This window comes from Callithrix jacchus, chromosome 8 (assembly GCF_049354715.1).
Source record: "Callithrix jacchus isolate 240 chromosome 8, calJac240_pri, whole genome shotgun sequence".
In the NCBI taxonomy this organism is placed as follows: domain Eukaryota; kingdom Metazoa; phylum Chordata; class Mammalia; order Primates; family Cebidae; genus Callithrix; species Callithrix jacchus.
The window spans coordinates 105,794,077-105,808,234 of NC_133509.1; the positions used below are offsets into that span (position 1 = coordinate 105,794,077).

The 14,158-nt window shown below is 40.6% G+C and overlaps 1 long non-coding RNA gene across 2 annotated transcripts in view; it reads right to left on the bottom strand.

The window, feature by feature from the left end:
* LOC144577566 (uncharacterized) overlaps nucleotides 1-10,020 on the bottom strand; it is a 30,245-nt gene extending 20,225 nt beyond the window's left edge. The window contains exon 1 of one of the 2 annotated variants that reach the window (XR_013521730.1): nucleotides 9,532-10,020. This is a non-coding gene — a long non-coding RNA (uncharacterized LOC144577566). The remainder of the gene's footprint in view (nucleotides 1-9,531) is intronic. The other variant, XR_013521732.1, reaches the window with a different exon arrangement.
* Between the last annotated feature and the right edge of the window lie 4,138 nt (nucleotides 10,021-14,158).

Sequence of the window (14,158 nt, forward strand, 5' to 3'; positions counted from 1 at the left end):
GCTTTTAATAATGAAAGCATTAAGTACTCAGGAAGGACCAGGTAGCCATCCTGGCTCTCCATAAGTCCATGCTTAAAATTGGATTTTTATTTTATTTTATTATTTTATTTTTTGAGACAGGGTCTCACTCTATTGCCCAGGCTGGAGTGCAGTGGTGTAATCTCAGCTCACTGCAGCCTCTTCAAGCGGTTCTCCTGACTCAGCCTCCCAAGTAACTGGAATTACAGGCACATGCCACCTCACCCAGCTAATTTTTTGGTAGAGGCAGAGTTTCACCAAGTTGGCCAGGCTGGTCTCGAACTCCTGACCTCTGGTGATCTGCCTACCTCAGCCCCTGCAAAGTGGCTGGGATTACAGGCTTGAGTCACTGCACCCAGCCATTTAAAGCCTTTTAAATACCAATTTTATTTCTTTAATTCAGGTACATAGCACTGTTTACTGAGTGTGCTATCATACATAATTTGACTTGAATTACGGAGTTCCTTTAAATTGCATATCTTGACAATTTCAGTACTGGATGACCTGTATTTTTTTTTGTATTTAGTTAATTGTTGTCCTGCTTAGCAGTTTTATAAACCAGTGAGTCTCTTCATTAGAGGTCAGGGGGATTCTTACACAGTCCAGTCATATGAATTTAAAGCTATCAGAAGTCTTTCCATTGGTATCAGTCCATTTTGCATTGCTATAAAATGGCTGAGTAATTTAGGGAGAGGTTTATTTGGCTCAGTGTTCTACAAGATGTTATACAAGAAGCATGGTACTGGCATCTGCCCTAGTAAGAACCCCAGGAAACCTCCAATCATGGCAGAAGGAGAAGGGGAGCTGGCATGTCACATGGCAAGAGAGGAAGAAAGAAAGACAGGGGAAAGATGCCATGCTCTTTTAAACAATCAGCTGTCATCTGAACTAATAATGCAAGAACTCATTTGCTACCACAGAAATGGCACCAAGCCATTCATGAGGGATCTGTCTCCATTACCCAAATACCTCTCATTAAGCCCCATCTCCAAAATGGGTGATCGAATTTCAACATGAGATGTGGGGGTTACAAATATCCAAACTGTGAACACCATCTTTTTCATGAAACTTTTTGAATATACAACCTATTTGAGTATACAAATAGAATTACAATTGTTTTTAAAGAACATTCAGGAAAAAGCATCAGAATTATCAATTAACTATGGACAACAATACTTAAAATGGTCAGGGTTAAAGACACAATTGACAAGAAAATCTGGTTATTTTTGTCACCTACAATAATTTAACATAATAATCATAATTATGATTGATAATATACCAGGATATATCAGAATTTTAGGAAGCACATACAATTTTGGAACACATATTAATAAGATATCCATGCAAATATAACTCAAAAAAAGATTAAACACCACTTTTTTTTTTTTATGGAGTCTTGCTCTGTCACCGGGAGCCAGGCTGGAGTGCAGTGGCGCAATCTCAGCTCACCGCAACCTCCGCCTCCCAGGTTCAAGCAATTCTCCTGCCTCAGCCTCCCAAGTAGCTGGGACTACAGGCATGCGCCACACCCAGCTAATTTTTGTATTTTAGTAGAGACGGGTTTCATCATGTTGGCCAGGATGGTCTTGATCTCTTGACCTCGTGATCCACCCACCTCAGCCTCCCAAAGTGCTGGGATTACAGGCGTGAGCCACAGCGCCAGGCAAACACCACTTTTTATATGACAATACTTCTTATATAATTTAACATATCAAATAAGCCAGTTTATTATCTTCCTTTAGTACGCTTCATAGGCCCTCTGAAACATCTCAAAGTTAGAGGTTAAAAAGGCTTAATTGTGATCTTGAAATTTGATTTTGAGAAGCCTGTCAAATATGCCAAGGGTTTAGAAGATTGATCAAAAACAAATCATAGGTCACTCTAAAATAAGTCACTAATTTAGCCAAAGTCATAATTAAATAATTTTGGTTGGGCATGGTGGCTCACACCTGTAATCCCAGCACTTTGGGAGGCTGAGGCGGGCGGGATCACCTGAGGTCAGGAGTTCGAGACCAGCCTGGCCAATACAGTGAAACTGTATCTCTACTAAAAATACAAAAAGTAGCTGGGCATGGTGACAGGTACCCATAATCTCAGCTACTCAGGAGGCTGAGGGAGGAGAATCACTTGAACCCAGGAGGTGGAAGTTCCAATGAGCCGAGATTGTGCCATTGCACTCTAGCCTGGGAGACAAGAGCAAAACCCCATCTCAAAAATAAAAAAAAAAAAAAGATTTTAAAAAGCAAAAATCTTTACTCCTTGATGGAGAGGAGACTCATTTTTCCAAAGACCTAACAGAGGCAGCATAAGGCACGCAAAATGGTTTCTCTCTCTCTCTTTCTCTTTTGCATATTACTCAAAAAGAAGACAAAAATCATTTACTGTACCTTAATACTACATGAAACTTTTGTTTAAAAAACGAAATTATAGTTTTATATTAGATTTACTTTTAACACTAAGTACTAAGTTTCAATACTTATAATAAATTAATTTAATCTAGTTTAAATACAAAAGGCCAGGCAGGGTGGCTCACACCTATAATCCCAGCACTTTGGGAGGCCGAGGCGGGTGGATCACGAGGTCAAGACTATCCTGGTCAACAAGGTGAAACCCCGTCTCTACTAAAAATACAAAAATTAGCCGAGCATGGTGGTGCATGCCTGTAGTCCCAGCTACTTGGGAGGCTGAGGCAGGAGAATTACTTGAACCCAGGAGGCGGAGGTTGCAGTGAGCCGAGATCGTGCCACTGCACTCCAGCCTGGGTAACAAGAGCGAAACTCCATCTCAAAAAATAAATAAATAAAATAAAAAATAAACACAAAAAATTATTTTACTCTTGTTCTTTCTTTTTTAAACTTTTAACACTCATTCCATTTTTTATACTATTTCTTTCTTCCTTCATTTTGAAACAACTGTAAGATGACCTAACTAGACAAAATTACTTTTCTTTTAACAAAACCACATTTTTATACCTTCCTTATAAACTTGCTCACCAAAAACATAACTTACTTTTCTTACACACTTTGCATACAGAATTCTTTCTCTTATTTTTAGTTACAGATATGTAATATGTACTACTACATAATTTCATACATATTACATACTACTACATAATTTCATACATATTATATACTACTATATACGACATAATACGTATAAAACAGAACTCCAGATTACTACATATTACATATATGTAGTGATGCAGGATTTTTGCTCCTTAGTTCACCTAAATCCAGGTTCTTGTCTCACAACCAGGAAAAATTAGGCATGCAGCCACAATTTATCAAGTAAAAGGAAAGCTCTCAGCAAAGAGAAGTGTTCTCCAAGCAGATTTCTCCCTCACAGTTGAAACCAGGGCTACCACACATGAGCTGATGAGGCCAGGCTCCTCCACTGCATAAGGCATGAATTCCTTGTGGCCTCACCCCATCCCCCAATGCACATGTAGGCATGCCCAGGCAAGCCAATACATAGTATTGGAAAAGGCAGCATTCGGTTGGTTAAAAGGCATTATTCAGAAATAATCAATTAGGAAAGAGTGGGCAAACAGGGGCAGAAGTTCTACCACTGGGTCACAGGTTTCATCTGGGACTAGCAGTCCAGCTTTCAGCCTTCAGGATGTTTCAGACTTGAAGGTAGGGTTTTAGGCCAGGGACCCTTCCCTATCTGCCTAGAAATTTGTCTACCTTCAGCATCTATCAATCATTCCACCCTCTAAAGAGGTACATCTAACTGCCCTTAGAATAAGAATAAAGATCAATCTTAACTGCTTTCTGCTGACAGGGAGTGCTGTTTTGATAAAACAGCAGTCAGATTTCCCTCAGAGGCTTGTCTAAGGATCCCCAGTTAAAAAATAAGGGGACCATCATCTGTGGCTCCATTTGGAGTTTGATGATCTGAAGATGAGAAGAGACAAACTGGGTTATTAGAAGACATGTATCAAAATGAGACAAAAGGTGGCAGGTGGGACGGGGGAGGGGGGTGCGGGGGGCGGGGTGGTAAGGGCAGCTCAAAAATCCCAAGGCTACCAGCACAGCCAGATAACTTGTGACTATAGTTAACACCTGCTAAGATTTGGGTGAGTGGAGCTTGGCTTTTATTAGCTCCCTTGGTCTTGTTTTCCCAAAAAGGAAACCTCCAGGTTATGAACACCCTATTCAGTCCTATCACCTGGCAGGATTTGCAGGATAATTGCCCAGAACTAGAATATTGAACCAGATTTTTACATTAACCATCCCTTTTTGTTTTTTTCTGAGCTGCAGGAGGAGATCACCAGTTGATTCACAAGAATAAGCAGGGTTAGTCTAAAATGTAGACAAAAAAGCTTTAAAACAACCAATGAGTCTACAATTTAATGACAGATGTATGATAAGGTTTGAGACAAAATTTCTCTCTCTCTCGTCCTCATTTTTGTTAAAAACAAATCACGATAGGACTGAGTTATTTGCAAAATAAACTTTAGTTTTATATTTGGCCTGATTATTTGCATAAAGCGAAGCAAGAATAATTATTTTTACATAGGCTTTTCAAATTGGCTTTGATGGAACTCTGTTCCACAAGGAATCTCAGATAAGACCTTTTAAAGCCAAGCTCAGCCATGGGTTTGTACCCCAAATACCTATGAGTTGGGTAAATTCCTTTCTTCTTGAGGTCCCAAGAATATGGGGTTCCTGGGCCTGTTAGAAAGTGACATTCTTTATCCCCATACAGGGTAAGAACCCTGTATAGGGATTGTGTAGACAAGGTAACAGGCCAGTTTTCCCAAGGGGCTTTTATCAGCTCTGCAAGTAGAGCTTGATTCCTTAAAGGAAAGCAAACTCAATTGTATCCTGTTGCAAAAGAAAATGGATTCTTATTGCACTGATGCAAACAACTATGATGCTCTAAGTTAAGAATACTCCCAAATAGTTTCCAAATTCTAGAGGAACCAGGCAAAGAGAAACAAACATGCTCTGAATTTTCTTCACAGGCATATAACTTACTCAATTATTAAAGACTGTAAATAGCTCAAAATGACAGTGTCTTTAACTCTGAAAAACAAAACAAGGATCAGCAATGTTTTAAGTAAAAGTTAAAAAAAAAGATTACTTCAGCTTTCTATTAATTCAGTTCATTCTGTTAACTCTTGTTCTGCTTGATATTCCTAAACATTTTAACTCTTCATGAGTCCTGTACATTTTTCCACCATTCAAATGTCACAATCTCCAAAGTTATCAGAAAACTGCATTTGAGAGCACCTGTCAAAGTTCTATAGCTGATTATAAACTATCTTTTGAAGAGGATCTAAACAAGGAAACAATTGTCTGTGAATAACAAAATGCCCAGGGTCATTACAGGTAAATACATGATTGACAAAGATATTTGGTTATCTCAGTGGTTTATAATAACTTACTGTAAAAATCTTAATTATGATTGATAGCATATACTCAGACATTAGAATTTTAGAAATCCCATACAATTTTGGAACATATATTAATGTTATTCACTTAAATATAACCTGATGAATATTAAGCCTCATTTTGGCAATCCCACGTACTTAAACATGTCAAATAATCCTATTTAACCTCTCTTTTGGATGCAGCAGGGGCCCTCTATAGCATACAAAAGCTAGGGGTCATGAAAGACAATTTTGAAATTGAAATTTGATTTTGGGAAACCTGTTAAATATGTTAGAAGTTCAAAGTACTTGGTACTATAAAACAGAACTCCAGATTACCATAAATTATTTATTTTGTCAAAATTATTATTCAAAAATTTTGAAACAAGGCAAACACCTTTACTCATTAAGAGGAAAGACTTGACTTTCCAAACAATTTGTCTCCTGTCTTCTCTTTCTTTTTCTTGGCAGTTCATTCACAAGGCAAATAAAAATATTTTATTATCCATTTTTTTTTGTTTGCTTGTTTTTTGAGATGGAGTAGTCTCACTCTGTCACCCAGGCTGGAGTGCAGTGACACAATCTCGGCTCACTGCAACTTCCACCTCCTAGGTTCAAGCAATTCTCCTGCCTCAGCCTCCTTAGTAGCTGGGATTACAGGCATGTGTCACCATGCCCAGGTAATTTTTGCATTTTTTATTAGAAGAGATGGGGTTTCACCATGTTGGTCAGGCTGGTCTCAAACTCCTGACCTCAGGATTCATCCTCCTCGGTTTCTCAAAGTGCTAGGATTACAGGCATGAGCCACAGTGACCAGCCTCATTATCCTTTATTATTACATGAAAATCTTGTACAAGGGAGAAAAAAAAAATTTTACCCTTACATTAGTTTACTCTTAATGTCAACCACAATTTTCTAATGAAACCTTATAGACAATTCTATTTCATCTTAACCATTTCACCATGAGGTAAGATTCTTATAAGATTCTTTTATAGCCCTTTACTAATTTTGCTAAAGAGCAGATTAGCACCTTAAGGAAATCTTATTCTTTTATTTCAATGCTCAGTTTACAGAAAAACCATATTATACCATTTTGAATGTATTCAATGTTTACACACGGAATTTCTTTTGCAAGATTAACTTTTAGAAACCTTCCACAACTTATTTAAGCCTTTAGCTTTATCTTATCTGATTTAAAACAATTCTTTAACGCCAGGCAAAAATTTACATTTCCATACCTTCTTATAATCTCTTACTAAAAACACGTTTTACTGTTCTTACACACCTTGCAGGTAAATCTATTATCTGTGGTTTCAATTACACGTTATAAGATAACTCATCAATTTAAGTTGTTTAAATTATGCACTAGGAGCCAATGAAATGTGACTTCTTCCAGCGTAGTTAAGGGTGTGGTTAATTCCATATGTCCCCAGGCCTTACCAATTGTGAAGTAGGCAAGTCCTTAAGACGTTTTACTTCTCAAAGATTAAAGTCCCATGTGAACTAAAAGGTATCACAGCCTTTACTTTTCCTTCAAAAAATATTTGATCTAAGTGCTTATTTATTTATTTAGGTCAATTAATTAGAGCTCTTTTATATGAACATCACACAGATAATACATATATAACTATACGACAGACAAAAAGAGATCAAGTATTTGTAAGATTTTTCATTTGCCAGTTTCTTAATTGGATTATTGGTCTCAGAGTGGAGCCCTTTAGGAAACAGGGCCTGATACACAGGTATAGCTGGAAGACAAAAATAAAGTTTGATACAGATTGATCCATCTCTAATTCCTGGGGTTCCATGAAAGAAAGAGAGGTTTCTCCCAAATTGGAATCTGTGGCACCTTTTTTGTTTTTCCCAAGGAGTCCCAGGCCAACAGAAGGTAATTTAGGACCTCTCATTAAAAGGTGCATTAAGAGGTGCAAGACAAGCCGGGCACGGTGGCTCATGCCTGCAATCCCAGCACTTTGGGAGGCCAAAGCAGGTGGATCACAAGGTCAGGAGTTCAAGACCAGACTGACCAACATGGTGAAACCCCATCTCTACTAAAAATACAAAAATTAGCCTGACGTGGTGGCATGAAACTGTAATCCCAGCTACTTGGGAGGCTGAGGCAGGAGAATTGCTTGAACCTGGGAGGTGGAGGTTGCAGTGAGCTGAGATGGCGTCACTCTAGCCTGGGCAACGAGAGGGACTGTGCCTCAAAAAAAAAAATTTTTTTTTTTTAAAAAGAGGTGCAAGACATAGGGAGAAGAGTAATTCATTCAAATTAGGAAAAAACCTTTTTTCAAAAAAGCAAAATTCAAGACGAGAGAAACATAAAGGCCTTTTAAATATACCTATAACTTGGATATCCACTTTTAATTAAGTTGAGTGCTCTTTAAGAAAGTCCTTTAAATCCCTTGTAACCTGACATTAGCCATGCCAAGCTGCCATTATTTCTGGCATTTGAACATTACCAAAAGTAACCCCACAGGTGAAACCAACAAGCTTCGATTAAGGTTATGAGTTAACCACAAGTGTATGAAGTATTTTCAAAGGGTTAGAAAGCAGTTTTTACAAAATCTAGGTGTTCGGTAGAAAGTCCCGCCATCTTTCCCCCAGATTTCTTGCCCCCACCCTCCCCCCAGGCTTCCTGCTGCCCTGAGAAAAGCCCGCCAAGCCTGCTCTGTTCTGCCCAGCAACAACAAGCAGCCAATCATCGCAGCAGGAAAGCCCGCCAAGCCTCGGCCTATCCTGAACCGACACGTAACCCTCTGAGCCACCTCAGCAGTCTGCCCAGAGACGGACAGCCTATCCTAAGCTCCTACGACACTCCGCCAGCCCTGTGTCCACGCCCCGTCCACCCCCCCTATAAAACCCTCCTACCTCAGCTGCGTAGTCGCAGCCAGCCCCGATCTCCTTCCTTTCCTGGTCTGCCCACTGGTCCCAATAAACCTGAACTCGGCTTCCAACTCTCGAGCTGTTATTTGGGGTCGGGTACAGGGCAGGGGTCTACAAGGGGGTCGCGCACTAGGACCTTTAAAAGTAACCCAGAGAAAGAAAGATTTAAGAAAGGGAGCTAGAAGTTGTTCATGGAGGGAAAGAGAATCAGCAAATGGCAAAAGTCACACACAGATATCAACCCAAAATTACTCATTTCTCAAGTCAGGACCGAACCAGGTCGTCACTGTAAAATAGTGAAGACTAAAACAAAGTCCTGCCTCGTGGTTACAGGACGTAAAACAAGATGGGAGTCCCGCAGCCAAGTTTCTTACTGACCAGTTTGCCAGGCTGACTTGAACAGCAGGCTTATGGGGTCCTAGGCCTACATCCTATGGTAAGGTACCCCTCTTCCTGACAGAATCATACAGAAAGGCATGCAAATCACACCAGACTGGCTATGGCTTAAGACCAACCTCACAAATCCTTTTTCATTAATCAAAACTTTACAGAGAATATAAACAGTGACCCCTGTCATTCCTTTTATCAGTTTGTACAGGGAGAGAGAGGCCAAAAGAATGAATGATAAAACTTTAACCTTTTACCAGAATGTCAGCCTTCTAGGTTCCCTTCCTCTGAGTTCAGTTCTAAGGCAACCAGTTTAAGATTTGGAATATTAATTTTTCCCAATTTGAAGGATGGATCCAAGGGTAGTATGCTGTAGTATGAGGACACAATTACCCATCTGAGAAGAGAGAACAGAGGTGAAAAAAGGAAACAAAGAAGTTTTGTTTTTGTTTTCTTTCCAAAGGAGTCCCAGGGGTTCAGGATGCATTTGAAAAGGGTAAAGACTGAAGATGAATGGCTACTCATCTGGAAAGAGGGGAGCAAATCATTCCTAGTTCCCTCCTCTCCCCAGCAAATATCTAGGGTATGTGAGGGAGAGACAAGAGAGGCATCCCTTTCCTTGTATCCCTGAGTCCTAGTGACAATGACAGGGTGCTGCCCATGGGTGTCAGTGTGACTTTTCACCCAAGTTGACGGGGGCTCAGGGGTGGGATTATCCACTCTTATCTACGCACTGCCTTTCCCCCTGCTGTCAGTAGCTTTCAAGTTCCCTAGACCTCATGTATGCCAAGGATACTAGCATAACCTCTATCCATGAAACAGGAGGCTTGGCTTAATTGGCAGAATTTAGACATGCTTACCTTTGCTATGTCTTTTAACTTCTATTGTCGTCGGATCCAGTTTTCTTTCCTAGAGCTTCAACCTGAAGCTTGGAATTGAGTTTGGGACAAGAATGTGTCTCAGCGGGTGCACGGACTCCTTAAGTTGCTGGTGAAGCTGTGGAATTGGGTCCTCCTCCAACAAGGGATAGAAAACGGTGTCTTGTGAATTGGGTTCCTGGACTATTAAAAGGCCTTTCAAGAAAAAAAAAAAAAAGTCTGGCATGCAGAAGTTCACCTTTCAAGAAAAAAAACTCCAGCATGAAGAAGCCCCCTGTATTTGCGGGGCTGTGTTATTAGGTTGGCGCAAAGGCAATTGTGGTCACCACCATGCTAAATAATGGCAAAAACCGCAACTACCTTCCCACCAACCCATTAACTCCCGACCTGATGGAGAAAAGGAAAAAGAACAGCTTAAGTGTAGGGCTGGGGAAGATCCTTGAGGAAGAAACCTCTTATTCTAATGTAAATGGTTTCTCCAACAGGGAGAGACTCTTCTAATAGCCGTTTCTTCCCTCAGGCTCAGACCAAGCTGGACCCCTCAGCTGGGGGAGGGGAAGACTCCATGGGCACATGCTGGGGAGCAGAGGCCAGCCAGCCTTGAAGGGCCATGGACCCCCAAGACCACCCTGGAGCCCAGGCAGTGGCTGTGGCTCAGTTCCGCACTGTGTGACCACTGAACATAGCACGTGTATGCAGCAGATATGGTCGTGGGCCCCAGCTGGGAGGAAAGGTGGTGGAGGGGAGCCGCTGCTCACCTGTCTGTCCCAAGTGCATGCCTGTGGCCATTGGGTGAGGGTAGAACACCCACAATATTATAAAAGAAAAGATAGGTGTCATTATACTAGGTTCCGACAAAAAATAATGAAAAAAAGTCATTATTGTAGTTCCAAAAAAAGAAAAATAAATAAGGAAAATACCATAGAAAAGACTGGATTGGACCAATGCTGACATTCCCAACCCCTGAGAGCGATGGGGCGGGGGCAGCTTTTCCTGCCTTCAGAAGTCTGAGGATGAGAAAGCTCAGAAATTAAAGTGAAAGATATTTTGGGGGCTTCGTTTTACTCACCCTTCGGATAAATCCCTGTACAGGCCACAAAAATATTGCAGGATTTTTGCTCCCTAGTTAGCTAAATCCAGGTTCTTGTCTCATGACCAGGAAAAATTAGGCACATGGACACATTGAAGGGTGAGGAGGGCAAAATTTAGTAAGTGAAAGAAAGGAAAGCTCTCAGCAAAGAGAGGGTTTCTCCAAGCAGGTTTCTCCCTTACAATTGAAAACCAGGGCCATCACATATGAGCTGATGAGGCCAGGCTTCTCCCCTAGATACGGCAGGAATTCCTGATGGCCCCACCCCATGCTGCAGTGCACAGGTGGGCATGCCCAGGCAAGCCATTAGGTAGTACCGGAAAAGGCAACATTCTATTGGTTAAAAGGCATTATTCAGGAAGAATCAATTGGAAAAGGGTGAGCAGACAAGGGCAGAAGTTCTCCCTCTGGGTCACAGGTTTCATTTGGGACTAGCACTCCAGTCTTTCAAACTTCAGGCTGTTTTAGGCTTGAAAGTGAGGTTTTAGCCTGAGGACTCTTCCCTATCTGCCTAAGCATTTGTCTGTCTCCTGCCTTTATCAGTAGTACATTTTAGATATATGTAACTAAAAACAAACAATTCTGTACAGTACATACATACAATATATATATGTACTATATAGAATATATGTCTAAACAGAATATTTGTACTATATATATAGTATATACCATACTATATATAGTACATACTATACTACATGCATGCTATACTATATGTAGAGTACCTTTGTGTTCATATATGTACTATATATTCTGTATATTACATACATACATATAGTACATACATATAGTACACATATGTACTGTATACTATATGTATATATTACATATGTTATTGTATATGTGCATACAATACAGAAGGGGGGCAGGGAAGTGCTGGGTAGAGAAGGGTGGGGTCCCTGGTGAGGGTTCCATCCTCAAGCCTGTGTCCATGAACCTAAATGAGGACAGATTTCTATTTTCACATCCATAAAGTTGCATTTTGGCCCACCACGTCCCCACATCCTGTGCCCATAAAAACTTGAGACCCCAGCGGGCACACACACAAGCAGCTGGACACTGAGAGAAGCAGAAAACAAGCACCAGCAGACATCACTAGGCCATTGACAGCAGAACAATTCAATAGGAATTCGGGCAGGGGCGGTTGGAGGAGAGCCTGGCTACTGGACAGCTCAAGTCCAGGGGAAGACCACCTTCCCACTCCATCCTTTTTCTGGCTCCCTATCCAGCTCACTGAGAGCTACTTACAACTCTGTAAAACTTTGCACTCCTTCTCCAAATCCACATGTGATCCAATTTTTCCAGTACACTAGGGCAAGAACCCAGGATACAGAAAGCCCTCTGTTTTTGCAATAAGGCGAAGGGTCTAATTGAGCTGATTAACACAAGCCACCAGCAGATGGCAAAGCTGAAAGAACACACTGTAACACACACCCACTGGGGCTTTGCGAGCTGTCAACACTCAACCCTGGACTCTGCTGTGGGGTTGGAGCCCAAAAAATGCTCCCCATGACCTGCCCACCTGTACACTCCCCCTACGGTTTGAGAAGTGGGGCACCAAAGAAGCAAGCCACACCCCTGTCACACACCCTGTGAAGGGGATAAGGGAACTCCTCCTGTTTCACATATAGTACACATATCTGTATTATATTTTAATTACATACATTAATCATAATTTTAGCTCTTAGTAACATTAATTTCCAGTGAACAGTCAAGGAAGCAATCAATTTTGAACTGCGTTATATCAGTATTTGTAGATGAAGGCCATTTCCTAATTTTTAGAAAGATAGGTTTCCTCAATTTGTATGTTTCTTCTATTTATTTAGAGACAGAGTCGTGCTCTGTTGTCCAGACTGGAGGGTAGTGGCATGATCTCAGCTCACTGCAACCTCTGCCTCCTGGGTTCAAATGATTCTCCTGTCTCAGCTGGAATTACAGGTGCACGCCACCATGCCCGGCTAATTTTGTACTTTTAGCAGAGACGGGGTTTTGCCATGTTGGCCAGGCTTGTCTCAAACTCCTGACCTCAGCTGCTTTGCCTGCCTCAGCCTCTCAAAGTGCTAGGATTATAGGTATAAGCCACCACACCCAGCCAGATTTTTATGTTTCTTAACAGATCCAATTATATTTAACTTATATGTATTTAACTTCTATAAAAACAAGATGCTGAAGTATGTAAACTAAAGTTATGCTTAATAATAAATGTTTTAGTATTTTACTTAGAAATGATTCAGACATTGAATTTCAATTAATTATCATGATTTTAAGATTTTAAGCTACTGAAACAGATTTTTGAAACTATGATAAATTAATTTATAAATTTTTGTGCGATTCACATTCACCTAAATTACTCATTCTTTACCATTTGCTTGAATTGCTTATTGAACAAAGCTAGCCATTGAAGAAGTGTAACTGCTCTACAGGTTCACGTTGCCCACTGCCAAGACAGAGCCAATTTATAAAGACAGGAGAATTGCAATGGAGAAAGAGTAAGTGATGCAGAGCTGGCTTCGGGGGAGATGGAGTTTTATTATTACTCAAATCAGTCTTCCTGAGCATTTGGGAATCAGAGCTTTTAAGAATAATTTGGTCGTAGGGGCTCGGAAAGTGGGGGGAGTGCTGATTGGTCAGGTTGGAGATGGAATCGTAGGGAGGTCAAGTGAGTTTTCTTGCTTGTTGCCTTCTTTTCCTGGATGGGATCACAAAACTGGTACAACCAGATTACCAGTCCTGGTGGTGTCAGTTGATCCATGGAGTGCAGGGTCTGCAAAATATCTCAAGCACTGATCTTAAGTTTTACAATAGTTACACTTTCCCAGGAGCAATTTGGGGAGGTTAAGAATCTTGCAGCTGGAGGCTACATTGCCACTAAACCATAATTTCTAATCCTGTAGCTAATTTATTAGTCCTATAAAGGCGGACTGGTTCCCAGGCAAGAAGGGTTTTTTGTTTGTTTGTTTTATTTTTGTGCTCCCTCTGTGACTCTAGCCAAAGATTTTTTTCTTCCTTTTTTTTTTTTTTTAAGAAGGGTTTTTTTTTTTTTTTTTTTTTTTCCGGAAAAGGGCTATTATCAATTTTGTTACAGAGTTAAACTAAAAACTGAATTCCTTCCCAAGGTTAGTTCGGCCTATGCCCATGAATGAAAAAGGACAGCTTAAAGGTTAGACGCAAGATAAGTCTGATCTCTTTCACTGTCGTAATTTCCTCGGTTATAATTTTTGCAAGGTCAGTTTCATAAGTTCAGAAGATATGTTGCTTTTGTGTACTACTGCTACTAACAGGTATGCAAAGCAAGGCATTGAAAATTATTTTTATTTGTCTAAAAACAGATTTTCCAAAGGAATCCAAATGCCATCAATCCTGTTGTTACAGGAAAGGGGTCCCGATCCAGACCCCAAGAGAGGGTGCTTGGATCTTGTACAAGAATGAATTCAGGGTGAGTCCATAGAGTAAAGCGAAAGCAAGTTTATTAGGAAAACAAAGAAACAAAGGAATGGCTACTCTATGCACGTTTTTATG